Source organism: Bufo gargarizans, chromosome 3, assembly GCF_014858855.1.
Source record: "Bufo gargarizans isolate SCDJY-AF-19 chromosome 3, ASM1485885v1, whole genome shotgun sequence".
Taxonomy (NCBI): Eukaryota; Metazoa; Chordata; class Amphibia; order Anura; family Bufonidae; genus Bufo; species Bufo gargarizans.
In genome coordinates this window covers 7959425-7976632 of record NC_058082.1, presented here as the reverse complement: position 1 = coordinate 7976632, position 17208 = coordinate 7959425, and the positions used below count along the sequence as shown (strand labels likewise).

The 17208-nt window shown below is 44.8% G+C and overlaps 1 protein-coding gene across 5 annotated transcripts in view; it reads right to left on the bottom strand.

The window, feature by feature from the left end:
• LOC122931886 (cGMP-dependent 3',5'-cyclic phosphodiesterase-like) overlaps positions 1–17208 on the bottom strand; it is a 310101-nt gene that overhangs the window by 112950 nt on the left and 179943 nt on the right. The gene's annotated exons all lie outside the window — the stretch shown is intronic.

Sequence of the window (17208 nt, the reverse complement as noted above, 5' to 3'; positions counted from 1 at the left end):
CCCATCCTGGCGTCTCATTTGTACACGGACTCGATCGGCCCCAAAGGGATCGAACTATAACGTATGCCGTCTGGAAGGGTAATGTACTGAATGTTGATACATATCCAACTGCCTATGACCTAACTGGACATTATACGGTTTATACCATTACGGAGTCTAGGTATATTGGGCAGTACGCTGCAGCGGCCTATAGGGCAGAAGGCTGCAAACAACGCATCTGTGGTGTATCAATATTATTCTATAGCCACATAGCGGTTGTTGGCCTTTTTTCTGGACTTTTTGCTAACTGGTACAGCGGGGTGGACTACACATCTCTATCCACTGACTCATCCCATTGTGGTATTACGGACTGGAGTCCATTTATCTATTACATCCTATTGCTATATTGCAAGGTGATCGGCAGTGACCCCAATTTTTCCATATCATACTGAGGTGGTAGCGCTATCAATAATCACCCAGAGTCATTGGGATTGCTGAATCAGAGTTTTGTGATGTTTATTTAGTATATTTAACAACATTATTTAGTGTTTTATTTATTGTTCTATTGGCGCCTTTTATGTGATGTACTATGTTTATAATGCACCTATATGTAACTGATCAAATATAATAAAATTTTAAATATTCACACTAGTTTTACACTGCATCTATTATTCCAGATAGTTGAGTGCCCCCTATCTATATTCATTACTTTTTTTCCTTCATTGCGACCAGGGGTAGGCCGCTAGGGTTGTGCACCACATCCAGGTGATACAGGAGGTTTGAGCCACTGTAATACATTAATCTCTCAAAAAAGAGATCTAGCCCGATCAGAGTGGCTGCAGAGGGTGAAGCCAGCTCCCCTCTCTGATCCTAACTCTCTTCCCCTGGATCTTTCCAATCAGTACCCCACCTTGTATGAGATCTCCACCTCCTCTTCTTCTGGGTAGGGGGTCGAGGGTGGGGAGCCGGAGGGGCAAGAGAAGGAGCCTCTGGAAGGGCCCGCGCCTTCCTCCGGTGAGGATGCAAGGTCCTCGGGAGGTGGGGCGGGTCTGGACACTGGGAATGGGAATGACAAGGGTGGTGCGAAGGGGGAGGCGGTGGTGACTAATGAGATGGACACCACTGTCTCTCACAAAAGAGATCGTGCCACCTTAGGGGGTAGCCCCAAGAGGGGTAAGAAGAAGAAGGGGGAAAAAAATGAAAGGAAGAAGGCCGTATAACTTAATCACTCTGTATGGTGGCACTCACTCCGTTGACGCTGGCGACCATTAATGTCACCAGTATTAAATCGGATGCGGCTAGGTTTGCAGCCTTTTATTTTCTCAGCCGGGTTGAAGCTGACATTTTATTTTTGCAAGAGACCAGGCTGCCAGATTTGTGGAGGTGTGGTCCATCATATTGGTCTCTTGCGGCTGAGCCGTATAGCGGAGTGGCGGTTCTTTTAACTGCATCAGTAGAAAGCTGACAAGTGATTAAGTTAGAAATGGGGAGGTGTTTGATTTTAGATGTCCTCATGAAGGGTCAAGAGCTTCGTCTGATAAACATCTATGGTCCCCAAACCAGGTGGGATCGGAAGCGTCTCTTTATGAGGATCAAACCTTTCCTTTTTACGAGTCGGCAGGTGGTCTTTGGCGGGGACTTTAATACAGTCACAAGGTCCCAAGACCGTGGAGGCTCCAGAGACCGTCTGGCTTATGATAGTGTATCCCTGAATAGCATAGCTAGCGAGGCTCGCCTGGTGGATGTCCACATTAGGCACACCCCAGGCCACGGTGGTTTCACCTATTATAGAGGTAGTCAGATTAGGTCCAGAATAGACAGGTTTTATTTCAAGGAGGAGACTACTTTTTCACCTTTAGAGGAGGTAGAGGTGGAATTCTCTGATCACTGTATTATTATGTTCTCTTTGAATGTTGCAGAATCCCCCCAAATGGGAAGAGGCTATTGGAAGCTAAAGTCGGCCCTCCTGGAGGAAGCAGAGGAGAGACAATCCTTTGAGGATTTCCTTCAGAGTCAGGTAGAATTGCTGGATCTTTGTGACACTAAGTCTGAGTGGTGGGAGATATTCAAAGATCGGGTGGCAAAGTTCTCCCGCCAGCTCTCGGTATGGAATGAGTGCCTTTCCTCGGGTGCTCTGCCGAAGTCAATGAGGAGGTCAGCTCTGATCCTTATATTAAAGGGTAAAGATCTAAGCAGTATTGAGAATTGGCATCCCATAGCGCTTCTCAATACGGACAGAAAGATCCTGGCCAAGATACTGTTTAATCGGTTGGTGCAGTTTGCGCCCCGGCTCCTTTCGGAGTCCCAACATTGCTCAGTTCCAGGCCGAAGCACGTTTAGTGCTGTGCTCGGTGTCCGAGAGGCAGTGGAGCAGATGTCACGTAAGGTGTACAGAAAACTAGAAGACACAAATGAAGATCCGACTGACTTGATCCAAAACTAAGGAACAGGAGGGTAAGCCCTGTAAGAGCCCTAGCTCTCTCCCTTACTGCTCAGCCTATGCAAAAATCTCAATGGTAGAAAATTGCATATGCACCTGAACACCCTATAATAGTGAGGGGACACGACCACTGGCTCCCTACACTTAATACGGAGGGAGTCAGGGTCACCTAGGATCAAGCCCACAGGCAAACAGAAATAAAGAAAACAGACTTATCTTGTGGATGCAGTAGTAACAGCTTCTAGCATCAGCACACTCCAGGAAGTTGTATAAACCACAAAGTGATGCAGTATGGGAAGGGATTTAAAGGGATGCAATCAGCGCAACTACATGACAGCTGAGAGAGGCTAACGAGATGAGAAAACGAAAGCAAAACAAAAGGAACCTCAAGTAGGAGGTTCTGAAGAACATCTGTCAGAGCTTCTCAAATGTCTGGTGGTGACAGCAGAGTAACTGGAAGGGGTACGTGCTGGCCTTAGATCAGGCAAAGGCTTTTGATCAGGTTAACCACGAGTACCTCTGGTCAGTCCTTCTGAAATATGGCCTACCAGGGGGGTTTGTCGATTGGTTAAAGATCTTGTATGCAGGGGCAGAGAGTTTCTCGCTGGTGAACGGTTGGTCTGGCAGCCCTTTTGAGGTCGGGTCTGGAGTCCGCCAGGGTTGACCATTGAGCCCGCTCTTATACGTGTTTGCGATTGATCCTTTTATTAGGAGGATTGATCGAGGACCGTTAGCGGGAGTCAGGATGACTCTGGAGGAGCCAGAAGCCACTCTGAGGGTGGTGGCGTATGCCGATGATGTCACTGTTTTCGTGTCCTCGGGAGGGGAGGCGGAATACGTGATGTCGGAGGTAGAACGCTACTCGGAAGTCTCCGGGTCCGTGATTAACCGGGATAAGTGTGAGAGTCTCTGGCTGAGAGGGGGTGATCCATCTTTCGGTCTCCTGGACACCCCCCCAGAGCCCCAGTCGTCAGCCAAAGTCCTAGGCGTTCAATTCGGCCATGGGGTTTATCCCACCCAAAATTGGGACAGCAGGCTCACGATCGCCGCTCAGAAGGTTGACCAGTGGAAGGGTTGGTCTTTGACCCTTAGGGAAAGGGTGAACCTGATCAAGACTTACCTTCTCCCTTTGCTTATCTATTTGTCCAGTGTATGTGTCTTGCCAGAACCTCTCTGGACTCGGGTTTACAGTCTATTCTTTCAACTGTTATGTGGGAATAGGCTGAACCTAGTCAAGAGAGAGGTGACATACCGTACGAGGAGATTAGGGGGGTTGGGGATGGTCAACCCAGTGGTGTTCCTTGTGAACACCTTTGTTAAGATGAACCTGGCAAACCTCTGGAAAGAGAGGGCTCCGTGGGTAGTCTCTTGCAGGGGTTGGTTTTGGCTTTTCTTCCAGGAGTGGGAGACAGGAGGGCAAGTGAAGGATTTGCGTACACCTCACGGATATCTTCCGGCTTATGTCACCCCAATTCTGAAGGTGATTCACCGGTGGGGTTTGGGAGTGAGGGAAATCAAGGCCCAGTCGAGGAGATCCCTTGATGAGAGGGTCTTGTTGACCCACTTCCAGAAGCCCCTGGCCCTTAAGGATTGCCCAAGCCGGGATCTAGACAAGGGGTTACAGTTGTTAAATTCGGCAAGGATCCCCTTGAACTTTTGGGACTTGGCTTGGCGCTACTTTCACGGGAAGCTGTATGTAAGGGACAACTTGAAGTACAGGAACTCTGATGAAAGGGGTTGTCCCCCGGAGGAGTGTGGCGACATACTGGAAAGTATGGAGCACTTCCTGCTTCAGTGTCCCTTTAATACAGAGGTATACAAACGGGTGGGCGCATCCATTGGCTGGCCTAGGCTAGCCAACCTCTCCTATGCGGAATGGGCTTATGGAGCATTCAAAGGTTTGGGAAGAAGGGACCCATGCACAGCTTTTATAGTTAGCATAGTGATCAAATACTTCACATGGAACGCACGGTGTTTAGTTTCAACCCAGCAGAAAGTCCTCCCTGTGGAAGTGACCTGGCGAAGGTTTATTCTCTTAAGGGCGAAAGGGTGGGTACGGATGGGGTAACTTACCTCTGGAGAGGCTTCACCTTTGATGTGCCTTAGCCTCAGTAGCACTTTTCCTGGTGTTGGGCTGAGGCTTTCACATTAGGTTTTTGTTTTGTACTTAAGATGAGTTTTTGAAGAAAGGTTTGCAAATGACTGAACTTGGGCCTTCGGGTGGATTTTAATATTGGTTTGTATAGATTGATATGGTTGTTATAAGTTATATTTATTGTATGATAGGGTAAGTTAGGTTGGGTGGGATGGGGTGGGGGGGTTCATATTTTCGTGTGGGGAGGCCTGCATCCAGCCCTGGACTATGCGGACATAGGAGGACATGAGGCGAGGGGCTGGGTGTGGGTGGTGGAGGAAGGGCTGGCCTCATGGAGGGACAAGAGGCGGAGGTTGGCCCTGGGTGAAGGTGATGGGATAGATAGATTGGTAGGGTTAGTATAGGTTTGTGTTTTCTCATATATATGTGCGTGTATAAAAAAAAAAATATATATTGTTATTTGATATTTCTATTATGATTATTTTATGTTTATTATTTTTTTATTGTGTGACAAAATGTAATTTATTTTCTGTTCTGAGCAATTTGTATAAATTTGTATATGGTCGGGGCTCAGCCGGATCGGATGTTTACGATAGGCTAGGTTTTATTTTCTCCTTTTTTAGTAGGTATGAATGAGATAGTATGCATGGAGCTGGGCCAGTACCTTGTTTGGAAAATTTTATGGCAAAGTTTTTGTATTTTTGTATAAAATAAAAAAAAAGAGTTCCTCAGTATCTGCTCTTATTCTGTATATACGGACACTGCACAGTACCACTTCTCCTGTCCTGTATACTGGGTGTAATCCTCAGTATCTGCTCTTATTCTGTATATATATACACTGCACAGTACCAGTACTCCTGTCCTGTATACTGGGTGTAATCCTCAGTATCTGCCCTTATTCTGTATATATATACACACACTGCACAGTACCACTTCTCCTGTCCTGTATACTGGGTGTAATCCTCAGTATCTGCTCTTATTCTGTATATATAGACACTGCACAGTACCACTTCTCCTGTCCTGTATACTGGGTGTAATCCTCAGTATCTGCTCTTATTCTGTATATATATACACTGCACAGTACCACTTCTCCTGTCCTGTATACTGGGTGTAATCCTCAGTATCTGCTCTTATTCTCATTGGTTTCTCCCTGTGGCCGTACCCTTCATGTAAGAAGTGCCTCCGCTCTTTGTCTATGTCTGTAGAGAACCTTCATACAATCAGAGCCAACAGGGCGCCCTCCAGTAGACACACCAGCACAGGTCGCCAGGTGAGTCCGCCTTTCATACTGTTGATGACGCTTCAGAGTCTTGCTATAGACATGTACTTAAAGGCTCTGTACACCTTCAGGGGCAATTTTTTTTTTATTGTATTCTACTCATTTTGGGCTAAAAAATCTTTTTTTCAATTGGTCTTTATTAAAAAATATTCGTTCTGTCCCAATGGTGCAACTGTCTTTCTAGTACCTTTGACTTTCCCTTTGTCCCGGTCATCTAATAACCCTCATACTAAAAGGTCATAAACACTGATTTAGGTGTTAGATTCCTGTGTATGAGTTCTTTCACCATTCGGATTAGCTCATACTGTGAGCAGTCAGGGAGAGACACAGGGATAACTAGGAGGTTACCATCTCCCTCCTCACTAGCTTTGGGGCCTAGTCTATGTCCCACATAATCAGTAAGACAAGAACTGAACAATAGATTTATAACGTCAGAGATCAGCGATAAGAAGCCGTCAGCTGAGCTGCCTGACGGAACAGAGTGAAAATTCAGATCCTGCTACTACTAAACTCGAGGCTGCACAAAGACAGTGGTTCAACTTTTTTTTTAATAAAGACCAATTGAAAAAAATATTTTTAGCTCCAAATTAGTACAATGCAATAATTTAAAAAATGCCCCCCCAAGTGTCCAGAGCTTTTAATGATCACTTACCGCAAACCAGAAGTTACTTATCTCCAGTAGAAATTGCATAGATTTGTTGCTGGCACTCGTCTGTATTCCAATGGTTTCCCTGCGCCCTGGCATAAACGTGGCAGCGTGCCATGTGGAAATCATTCAGTAAATGCATTTCTCTGATGGAAACGCATAAATGATTCCCTATCACCTTGTACGAACAGTGATCTCTGCTCCTGAAAATACTATTTTGGTGTATAAATCCTGCAGTCCGGGCTCCCCCGTTCCGGCCCCCGGACACGTGTAACTCTGCGCGCCGGCCGCTCTGCCTGACCTTTCTCACAATAAACACCAATTAAAGTGAGAATCTGTTGTGTGAACATCTCCGAACAGGCGTCGTATCTGATGAGGAAACATTTCTGCCATTTCACCCTTTTAAAGGGCGGCCGGCGAGGGGAGCGCAGAATACTGATGTCTGCCACCTCATTACTTCACAGGAGGCGGATAAAAGAATGAGGCGCAAGGAGACGCCGGCAAAACCTCCATGATACTGCGATGTGCAGCCGCTGTGTCCTGAATACCTCCAGGACTGTGTAATGGAGCCATTTATAGGATCTCTGCTTGGTGTCAGTAAATAGAAGCATTCACTCAATGTACTCATAACTGAGAGTTTGTTACAATTGCATCCAGTCCTCTGTATCTGCCCTGATACACTGTAACAAACCATCAGGAGAGGGAATTGTGCTGCTCAAAAACACCCGCAACAAACCAGCAACAGAGTGACTTTATCAGTCTCTGAATGTACATACGCATGTTTCCATTCCCTGACAGCAAGCAGCTTTTTAAGAAAATCACAATGCCCGGTAACAGAAACATTGCTGTTGACATACCTGGCCTAATACTTCTCACAGCTGAGGGTTTGTTACAGTTGTGTCCAGTGTAGACAATTCCTCTGAGGACTCCAATAAGATAAAGTTTTACCTGAACCGAAACATTTCAGTCGCTAAATGGAAACAAGAATGTTTCAGTTCCTTAACTGCAAGCAGTGATCTTGAAAACAGTTAGGGGGGATTGTACCGTCTGCAGATACCATTGGTGGAAGTGGAGGGTTCAGAAGCTTTTAATAGCACAGAGGGACTATCGGCGACCAAGAGATTAACTCCAATTAACGCAAATATGGCTGACAGGAAGTAGCGTCTGCACAGGAGAAGTCCGGTCTGGTTCTCTATCGCCACCTCTGGTCACTCTCGGTACTGCAGTATTGTCACATAATAGTCATTGCTTTCAATCTGTCGCCAATCCCCTAACCTTCCCCTCCTCCGCCAGCACTGAAGGGGTTACAGCGGGCCCATTGTCGGCTACCCGCTCTGTGTATCACCGGATTATCCTATTATCCTTTTATTTCCTGCCTATGGAGGGATTAGCTGCGGAGGATTCTGCATTATTTCCTGACGCCACCAGGAAAACAGAAATTATTTCATTAGCGAATAAATCCTGCGCGCTGTACGAAGGGTTCAGTACATGGAGCCGCCGAAAGAGCGCCTCTCCTGTCCAGAGGTGGCGTGCGGTACTGCAGCCCAGCTGGATTCACTTGTGTGAGGATGAGATGCAATACCAGACAGGATCATACACAGGTGTGCGAGACGCTGACTTTGAACAAATGAGTCAATTCCTCATCAAGAGGCTCTTATAGAAATCTTTATGGTCAGGGTGATTCTACGCGGGGTGCAGAGGCGGCCACAGCGCTCCTATCCAGGGTGTTACAATGTGTCGGTGCAAGTAAAATGTATCATGTTTGTAGTCTGTGCAGAACTGGACTGGATACAATTGTAGTAGAGTTGTAGACAGGTTTCCACCCCTTTTCACTGATGGCAATCAGAGATCTTATAGATATATTCTCTAGATATTCGGGGCTACTTTTTGCAGACGGTGAAGTTTCTCTCCATCTTTTCAGAAGCAGCGCCACTCACGCATAGATATATGATCACCACCAAGTGTGAGATGGCAGCAAAGTGCAAGGCATCACCACCTAGAGTGCAAGCTCCGCAGGCAAGGAGGGAATATATAACATAGACAGGAGCAACCTGACTTCTCTCCTGACAACACCTCCTGAATGTACAACCCTCACCCTGAAGAAAAAATCATGGGGGCTAGTAAAACCGTCACCCCCAACCATGGACTATTTAAAGGGCATCTGTCAGCAGTTCTGTTCCTATGACACTGGCTGACCTGTTACATGTGCACTTGGCAGCTGAAGGCGTCTGTGTTGGTCCCATCTTCTTCATATGTGTCCACATTACTGAGAAAGATCTAGCATTAATATATGCAAATAAGCCTCTAGGAGCAACGGGGGCGTTACCATTACACCTAGAGGCTCAGCTCTCTCTGCAACTTCCGCACTCTCTGCTCCTTGATTGGCCATGTCAATCAAAGTCAAGAGGGTGAAATTTAAAATTGCAATATTTTTCTCCCAAAATTTTTTTACCTTCATTTTTAGTACCCTTAGGGGACTGGAACTACTTATGCCCTATTGAAGTCTATGGCAATTGGGCTAAACAGGAAGTTTACAATGGCACCCCAGGATTTTGCCATGGGGGGGGGGGGGTCCCATCGGAGGACTAACCTCTCAGATGCCACGGTCGCTGTTGACTGCAGCATCTGAGGAGTTAAATGACCGGGATAAAAGATATCTCCACTCCCGGTCACTGCAGACGGGTGTCAGCCCTTGAGCCCCCTCCAAAAACCCCTTCTGCTGTATGGTAAATGTCGCCAAGGGGTTAATCATAGCAAAATGAAAATAATGCCCAGCAACTGTATCCAGTAGACCAGGCATGCTCAATCTGCGGCCCTCCAGCTGTTGCAAAACTACAACTCCCAGCATTCCCGGACAGCCTACAGGCTACAGCTATCAGCGTACAGCAGGGCATGGTGGGAGTTGTAGTTTTTCAACAGCTGGAGGGCCGCAGGTTGAGCATGCCTGCAGTAGACAGTAACAATGTATCAGTCTGTTCAGCTCACAGAAGATTACCCAGACTGGATACAATGTAACAAACCATTGTCAGCGCACACTAGGCCAGGACACATTTCCATCTATTTTTGGTATTACTGTAGGTCTGGATGAGTTCACTGACAGCAAGCAGAGATTTTAAACATGATGCAAACCCCCCCCCCCCCCCCCCCCCGGATCCTTCCCGGTGCACACCCTTTTTATTTCCCGCAGATACTGGACCAGTAAATCCATTATTTCCCCTCCGGTTCGGCAGAAGCTTTAGAATTCTTCTCCATAGCAACCGCTTAGTCACCAGTGGCCTCCATTTACCGCGACGCAGGTTGTAGGAGTTTATGTTCTGCAAAAGTTATAAAAATCCACGGATCCGGAAGGTTAAAGCAGGAATGAGTGTTCTTGCACATCCACCCTCCGTACGCCCCCGCAGCACTGCGCACAGTAACAGCCGCCTCCATGGCCGTCTCTTCCCACGTGTCTGTATTATGCTCCATTAGGAGAACTTCCATTCCGACAGACACATCTAGTGATTGGAGACCTAGATCGGCCATCACCGCCACCGAGTTGTGGTCCTCAGTGGTCTGTGGGGGTCGCTCCCCGTACTGCTCCAATCTCAAGATTTCTCCCATTTAGACTAAAATAATAGAAATAGCAGCTTCCAAATACCAGGGGTCGGCGAGCAATGGCGGAAGTGACGACCGCGGGCTGCAGATGTCGGCGACCGCACTTTACTCTGGTTGACTCGGTCCTGACGGTCCTGACGCTCTCCTCAAGAAATCTAGAGAAGACAATTAAAAGTCGGAGCATGCAAGGCGACACGGCGCAGTCAACAAGGATGTCACAGAGGTTACGTACCATGAAGACGCGGCGCTAATGACCTGCGCTCGCCTTCTGAGCGGAGACGACAAGAGGCGCCGCGACCTGTTTTCTGTACGGCCTCCCGTGTCTTCTCTTCAAACGCTCGACAGTCAGACCCGGCCTTATTAGTGCTGAAGAAATGGGACAAAGCCAAAGCCCCGCGCAGGGGAGGAAAACCGTACACAAGGGTTATCAATGGTGGACGCACGCAGGAGTCCGTGACACTGGTGCAAAATGCCAGGATCTGAAAAGACAAGGGCTCCGACTTATACTCCATCACAGCAAGAGCTGCACTCACAGTTCTACTGTTAAATCGGTTCATATACTCCAGTCACAGCAAAATCTGCACTCACAGTTCTACTGTTAAATCGGTTCTTATACTCCAGTCACAGCAAAAGCAGCACTCACAGTTCTACTGTTAAATCGGTTCATATACTCCAGTCACAGCAAGAGCTGCACTCACAATTATACTGTTACATCAGATCGTATACTCTAGTCACAGCAGGAGCTGCACTCACAATTCTACTGTTACATGGGATCGTATACTCCAGACACATAAACAGCTGCACTCTCAATTCTACTGTTGCATCAGGTCTTATGCTCCAGTCACAGCAAGAGTTGCACTCACTATTCTGTTCATCAGATCTTATACTCCAGCCACAGCCTTAATATTCTACTATTACAGCAAATCTTATACTCCAGTCACAATAACAGCTGCACTCACAATTCTACTGTTACAGCAGATCTTATACTCCAGCCATAGCAAAAGCTGCACCCACAATTCTTCTGTTATATCAGATCTTTCACTCTGGTCACAAAAAGCTGCCCTTTAAATTGTACTGTTATATCAGAACATATACTCCAGTCGAAACAAGAGCTGCAGTCTCTATTATACTTTTACATCTGCTCTTATACTCCAGCCACAGCAAGAGCTGCACTCTCAATTCTACTGTTACATCATGTCTTGTACTCTAGACCCATCCAAAGATAACCTTAGAGTTCTGAGATTACAGTCAGATCTTATACTCAAGTCACAACGAAACCTTCCCTCTCAGTTCTACTGTTACATCATGTTTTATGCTCCAGTCACAACAAAAGCTGCACTCACAATTCTACTATTACATCATGGTTTTACACCAGACATAAACATCTGCAATTACAATTCTTCTGTTCCATTATGTCTTATTCTCCAGTCACATACAAAGCCGCATACAAAATTCTACTAACTTCCATGTAGATGGCAAGAGCTCCCATGTGCTGCCACCCCCTGCTGGTTGGGTATCTGTAAACAGCAGGCCCAGCGGTGGCACATGATGGAAGACGTCATATTTGCCTAAGACTTCATGTCATCGACAATAAGGAATGCTCTCACGAGATTGATGGACCACGTGGCAACCAGCAGAAATCTCAACTGCAGCTCTGGATGTGATTGGAGTGCACAGTAAAAAAAAGGCACTGCAATGCACAAGGGGGCAGTATACCATGGTGAGGTTATCAGGCTGAACCTTAAGGGTCACAAAAAATGCCTTAAAGCGAGCACATACTTGGAGGGTGGTAAAATGATCTGAGTAGGGGGCACATGATCTCACTGAATGCCCCTCTCATGCACCAACTATCAATTAAAAGACCTGGTGGGCAAAGCAGGACACAGAACAGCCCTAGAGGATGTCACACGCATTATCTCTAGCTTCTGATTGGCTTAAAGATCTTAATGAGCATTAACAAGTATGAGACTCCACCCCCTAGGATCCATTAATCCTAATTTCAATGAACAGGCGCCTTTACAGATTCCAATACTCCAGAATAACCACCAATCCAGCATACCGCTGGCCGCGAAGGGTTTATATACATTACATTCACACAATGTGAGCGGAATATGTCACACATTGTCATCTGTAAATGATTGTGACCTCGAGCGGAGCGCGGATAACGCCATTATATATTAGCGCCCGGCAGTCTGTCACTTACTTAATATTCCATCTCTCCGGAGACAAATGTAAAAAATCCATTTTCAAGTTTCACACTTGACTAAGAAATTTTCTGGAAATGATGGCAGCGAAATGCTCCACAACTACGGGCGACACAGTCATGTGACCGGCGGCACGGTCTGTGTCACATGAAGATTCAGCACGGAATAGTCCTCTGTATTATTCTACATAGGAGGCGGAAGGTTCGCTCCATGTCTAATGTGCTTCCATTGTTATAAATCAGCCAGAGGACAATGATGAGAGTATTCCCCCCACAGAGTAAGAGCCGCTGATCCACCAGCCACACACAACGAGGGGGTCACCAATATAGAGGAGATTACACTCACAAATGGCCAGTCTGAACTTATAGAAATCAGGGGCATAGAAATAAATACTTTTCTATAAAAAAAGATAGATAGATAGATAGATAGATAGATAGATAGATAGATAGATGATATATGATTGATAGATAGATAGATAGATAGATAGATAGATAGATAGATAGAAAGATAGATATGAGATAGGACTTGTTCCCAAAATACATCAAGCTTCTTTAGATGTTCTTTTGCAAACTTCTGACACTGAACTTTGTGGTGAGGACGCAGGAGAGGTTTTCTTCTGATGACTCTTCCAGGAGGACCATATTTGTGCAGGTGTCATTGAACAGTAGAACAATGTTCCACAACTCCACAGTCTTCCTGAAGGTCTTTTGCAGGGTTCTGATTTGCCTTTCTAGCAAATCATATGAGCAGCTGCCTCTGAAATTTTTCCAGACCTTCTCTTTCCCACCACTGTTCTTCTTAACTGCCATTTATTAGGTTCTACCGTGGCCCTCACCGTCCCCTGATCTGACTATTGAAAATGTGTGAATAGATTTTAAAAGAGCAGCGCATGCAAGACGACTCAGGAATCTCACAGTACTGGAAGAAGTCTGCAAGGAGGAGTGGAGGAAAATCCTTCAAACAAGAACTGAAAGACTCTTGGCTGCTACAAAAAGTGTTTACAACCTGTGATAGTTACCAAAGGGGGGCTACTAGGTACCAACCATGCAGGGGGCCCTAAGTTCTGCTTTGTGTCCTTTTCTGTTATTTTGAAAATGTAAAAGAAGAAAAAAATAATAATAATTTTGCTTAAAATCCAAAGGGAAAGTGTCATCCTTAAAGGGGTTCTCCGGGATTTAAGAAAATGAAAATACTTAAATATTACTTCATTATATTCCCAAATACCTTACATTAGTTATAATGGCTCGTTTTGTCTAGGGAGCAATGATTAGGAGAAACAAAATGGCCAATGTCCTATTATTACACACAGAACCTGTCCTGATCACACAGCAGGAAAGGTTACTTCACAACACTGAGCTAAAGAGCTGCCTCATCCTCATCTCTGCTTGTCAGGGATTATGATCCTGAATACAGATGATAAGAACTTTAGCCGAATCTCTGGGGAATTAAGTTCATGAGAAAATGTGGTAATGAGCAGCAGCTCTTGTATGCAGCCTCCATTACTGCAGTCTGTCCTGTCCGTCCTCTCTGAACTTCGTGTCTAGAATAGATAGATAGATAGATAGATAGGAGATAGATAGATACAGTTGCAAGAAAAAGTATGTGAACCCTTTGGAATGATATGGATTTCTGCACAAATTGGTCATAAAATGTGATCTGATCTTCATCTAAGTCACAACAATAGACAATCACAGTCTGATTAACCTAATAACACACAAATAATTAAATGTCACCATGTTTTTACTGAACACACCATGTAACATTCACAGTGCAGGTGGAAAAAGTATGTGAACCCCTAGACTAATGACATCTCTAAGAGCTAATTGGAGTGAGGTGTCGGCCAACTGGAGTCCAGTCAATGAGATGAGATTGGAGGTGTTGGTTACAGCTGCCCTGCCCTATAAAACACACACCAGTTCTGGGTTTGCTTTTCACAAGAAGCATTGCCTGATGTGAATGATGCCTCGCACAAAAGAGCTCTCAGAAGACCTACGAGTAAGAATTGTTGACTTGCATAAAGCTGGAAAGGGTTATAAAAGTATCTCCAAAAGCCTTGCTGTTCATCAGTCCACGATAAGACAAATTGTCTATAAATGGAGAAGGTTCAGCACTGCTGCTGCTCTCCCTAGGAGCGGCCGTCCTGTAAAGATGACTGCAAGAGCACAGCGCAGACTGCTCAATGAGGTGAAGAAGAATCCTAGAGTGTCAGCTAAAGACTTACAGAAGTCTCTGGCATATGCTAACATCCCTGTTAGCGAATCTACGATACGTAAAACACTAAACAAGAATGGATTTCATGGGAGGATACCACAGAGGAAGCCACTGCTGTCCAAAAAACATTGCTGCACATTTACAGTTTGCACAAGAGCACCTGGATGTTCCACAGCAGTACTGGCAAAATATTCTGTGGACAGATGAAACCAAAGTTGAGTTGTTTGGAAGAAACACACAACACTATGTGTGGAGAAAAAGAGGCACAGCACGCCAACATCAAAACCTCATCCCAACTGTGAAGTATGGTGGTGGGGGCATCATGGTTTGGGGCTGCTTTGCTGCGTCAGGGCCTGGACGGATTGCCATCATCGAAGGAAAAATGTATTCCCAAGTTTATCAAGACATTTTTCAGGAGAACTTAAGGCCATCTGTCCACCAGCTGAAGCTCAACAGAAGATGGGTGCTGCAACAGGACAACGACCCAAAGCATAGAAGTAAATCAACAACAGAATGGCTTAAACAGAAGAAAATCCACCTTCTGGAGAGACCCAGTCAGAGTCCTGACCTCAACCCGATTGAGATGCTGTGGCAGGACCTCAAGAAAGCGATTCACACCAGACATCCCAAGAACATTGCTGAACTGAAACAGTTCTGTAAAGAGGAATGGTCAAGAATTACTCCTGACCGTTGTGCACGTCTGATCTGCAACTACAGGAAACGTTTGGTTGAAGTTATTGCTGCCAAAGGAGGTTCAACCAGTTATTAAATCCAAGGGTTCACATACTTTTTCCACCTGCACTGTGACTGTTTACATGGTGTGTTCAATAAAAACATGGTAACATGTAACTCTTTGTGTGTTATTAGTTTAAGCCGACTGTGATTGTCTATTGTTGTGACTTAGATGAAGATCAGATCACATTTTATGACCAATTTGTGCAGAAATCCATATCATTCCAAAGGGTTCACATACTTTTTCTTGCAACTGTAGATAGATAGGAGTCCATTGTGGAGATCACTGACCAATATGTCTCTACCTGTCACCAACTGAGAGGAAGATGAGACACCATGGACTATTATACCCCCATACTGACCCTTTAATTCCCACATCAAACCCCTCTCTACAACAACTATTAATTATTTTGCTTTGCCAATGCTAAATGTTTAACTTAGACATGCCAATAAAGCTTTATTGAATTGAATTGAATTGAATATGAGATAAATAGATAGATAATAGATTTCAGACTGTCTACAAATTATACTGAATTAGTAAATGTGCTCCATTGTAGATACATGAAATCTGAGCTCTCACAGGGATGAGAAGGATTTGTGGCTTCTTTATCTATAAAAAATCTTATATTCTGTGTATTCGGGTTTGAAGTTTATATCTCTCTTCGCTCCTTGAAGTGTCCTCAGTCTTGGAGGTTCTTGATGCAATGAGACTTAGAAGAGAAGAGCATGCTGCGCTGGAGCCGGGCTGGCAGATCACCATGTTATGCGGCTCCCCGCTGACAGGGAGGCTCCTTCACGTGTCTTCTTCCATTCCATCATCAGCATCTTCTTCTCGGGCTCAGACACCGGGATCCCAGATTCAACATGACACATCAAGCATCGCAGGGGCACAGCCGGAGCTGTCTGTGACATGAAGAACCCGACTAGCGCTGTGGGAGCCGTGCAGCATGTCACTGCGCAGCGCACAACACACAGAGCCTGTCCGACTTCATTAAACGGTAACGTCTGGGAACGATCTGAGGTCGAGGATGTCTACAGCTTGTCTGTTAGGGTTCAAATGCCCCCCTGAGACCGGTCTGACATGTTGATACTTTAAGAACAGTAAAAGACACGTGATCAGGATCCTCCAGCAGCTTCATCACATAGATACATCAAGGAAAGATGAGCAGAGGAGACGTCTGAGAAAGAACAAGGATATTACAAGAAAGATGGGGCTGAAAGGAAGATGCCAGTAAGATATCAGTACTGGCAGTATCAACTACTGCAAAATCTTATCTGTATATTCTACCAGTCTCACCGTAGTACTGATAATTCATCACATTTTATATAATACTGCCTCCTATGTACAAGAATATAACTACTATAATACTGCCCCTATGTACAAGAATATAACTACTATAATACTTCCTCCTATGTACAAGAATATAACTACTATAATACTGCTCCTATGTACAGGAATATAACTACTATAATACTGCTCCTATGTACAAGAATATAACTACTATAATACTGCCTCCTATGTACAAGAATATAACTACTATAATACTGCCTCCTATGTACAAGAATATAACTGCTATAATACTGCCCCTATGTACAAGAATATAACTGCTAGAATACTGCCTCCTATGTACAAGAATATATCTACTATAATACTGCTCCTATGTACAAGAATATAACTACTATAATACTGCTCCTATGTACAAGAATATAACTACTATAATACTGCCTCCTATGTACAAGAATATAACTACTATAATACTGCTCCTATGTACAAGACTATAACTACTATAATACTGCTCCTACGTACAAGAATATAACTACTATAATACTGCTCCTATGTACAGGAATATAACTACTATAATACTGCTCCTATGTACAAGAATATAACTACTATAATACTGCCCCTATGTACAAGAATATAACTACTATAATACTGCCTCCTATGTACAAGAATATATCTACTATAATACTGCTCCTATGTACAAGAATATAACTACTATAATACTGTCTCCTATGTACAAGAATATA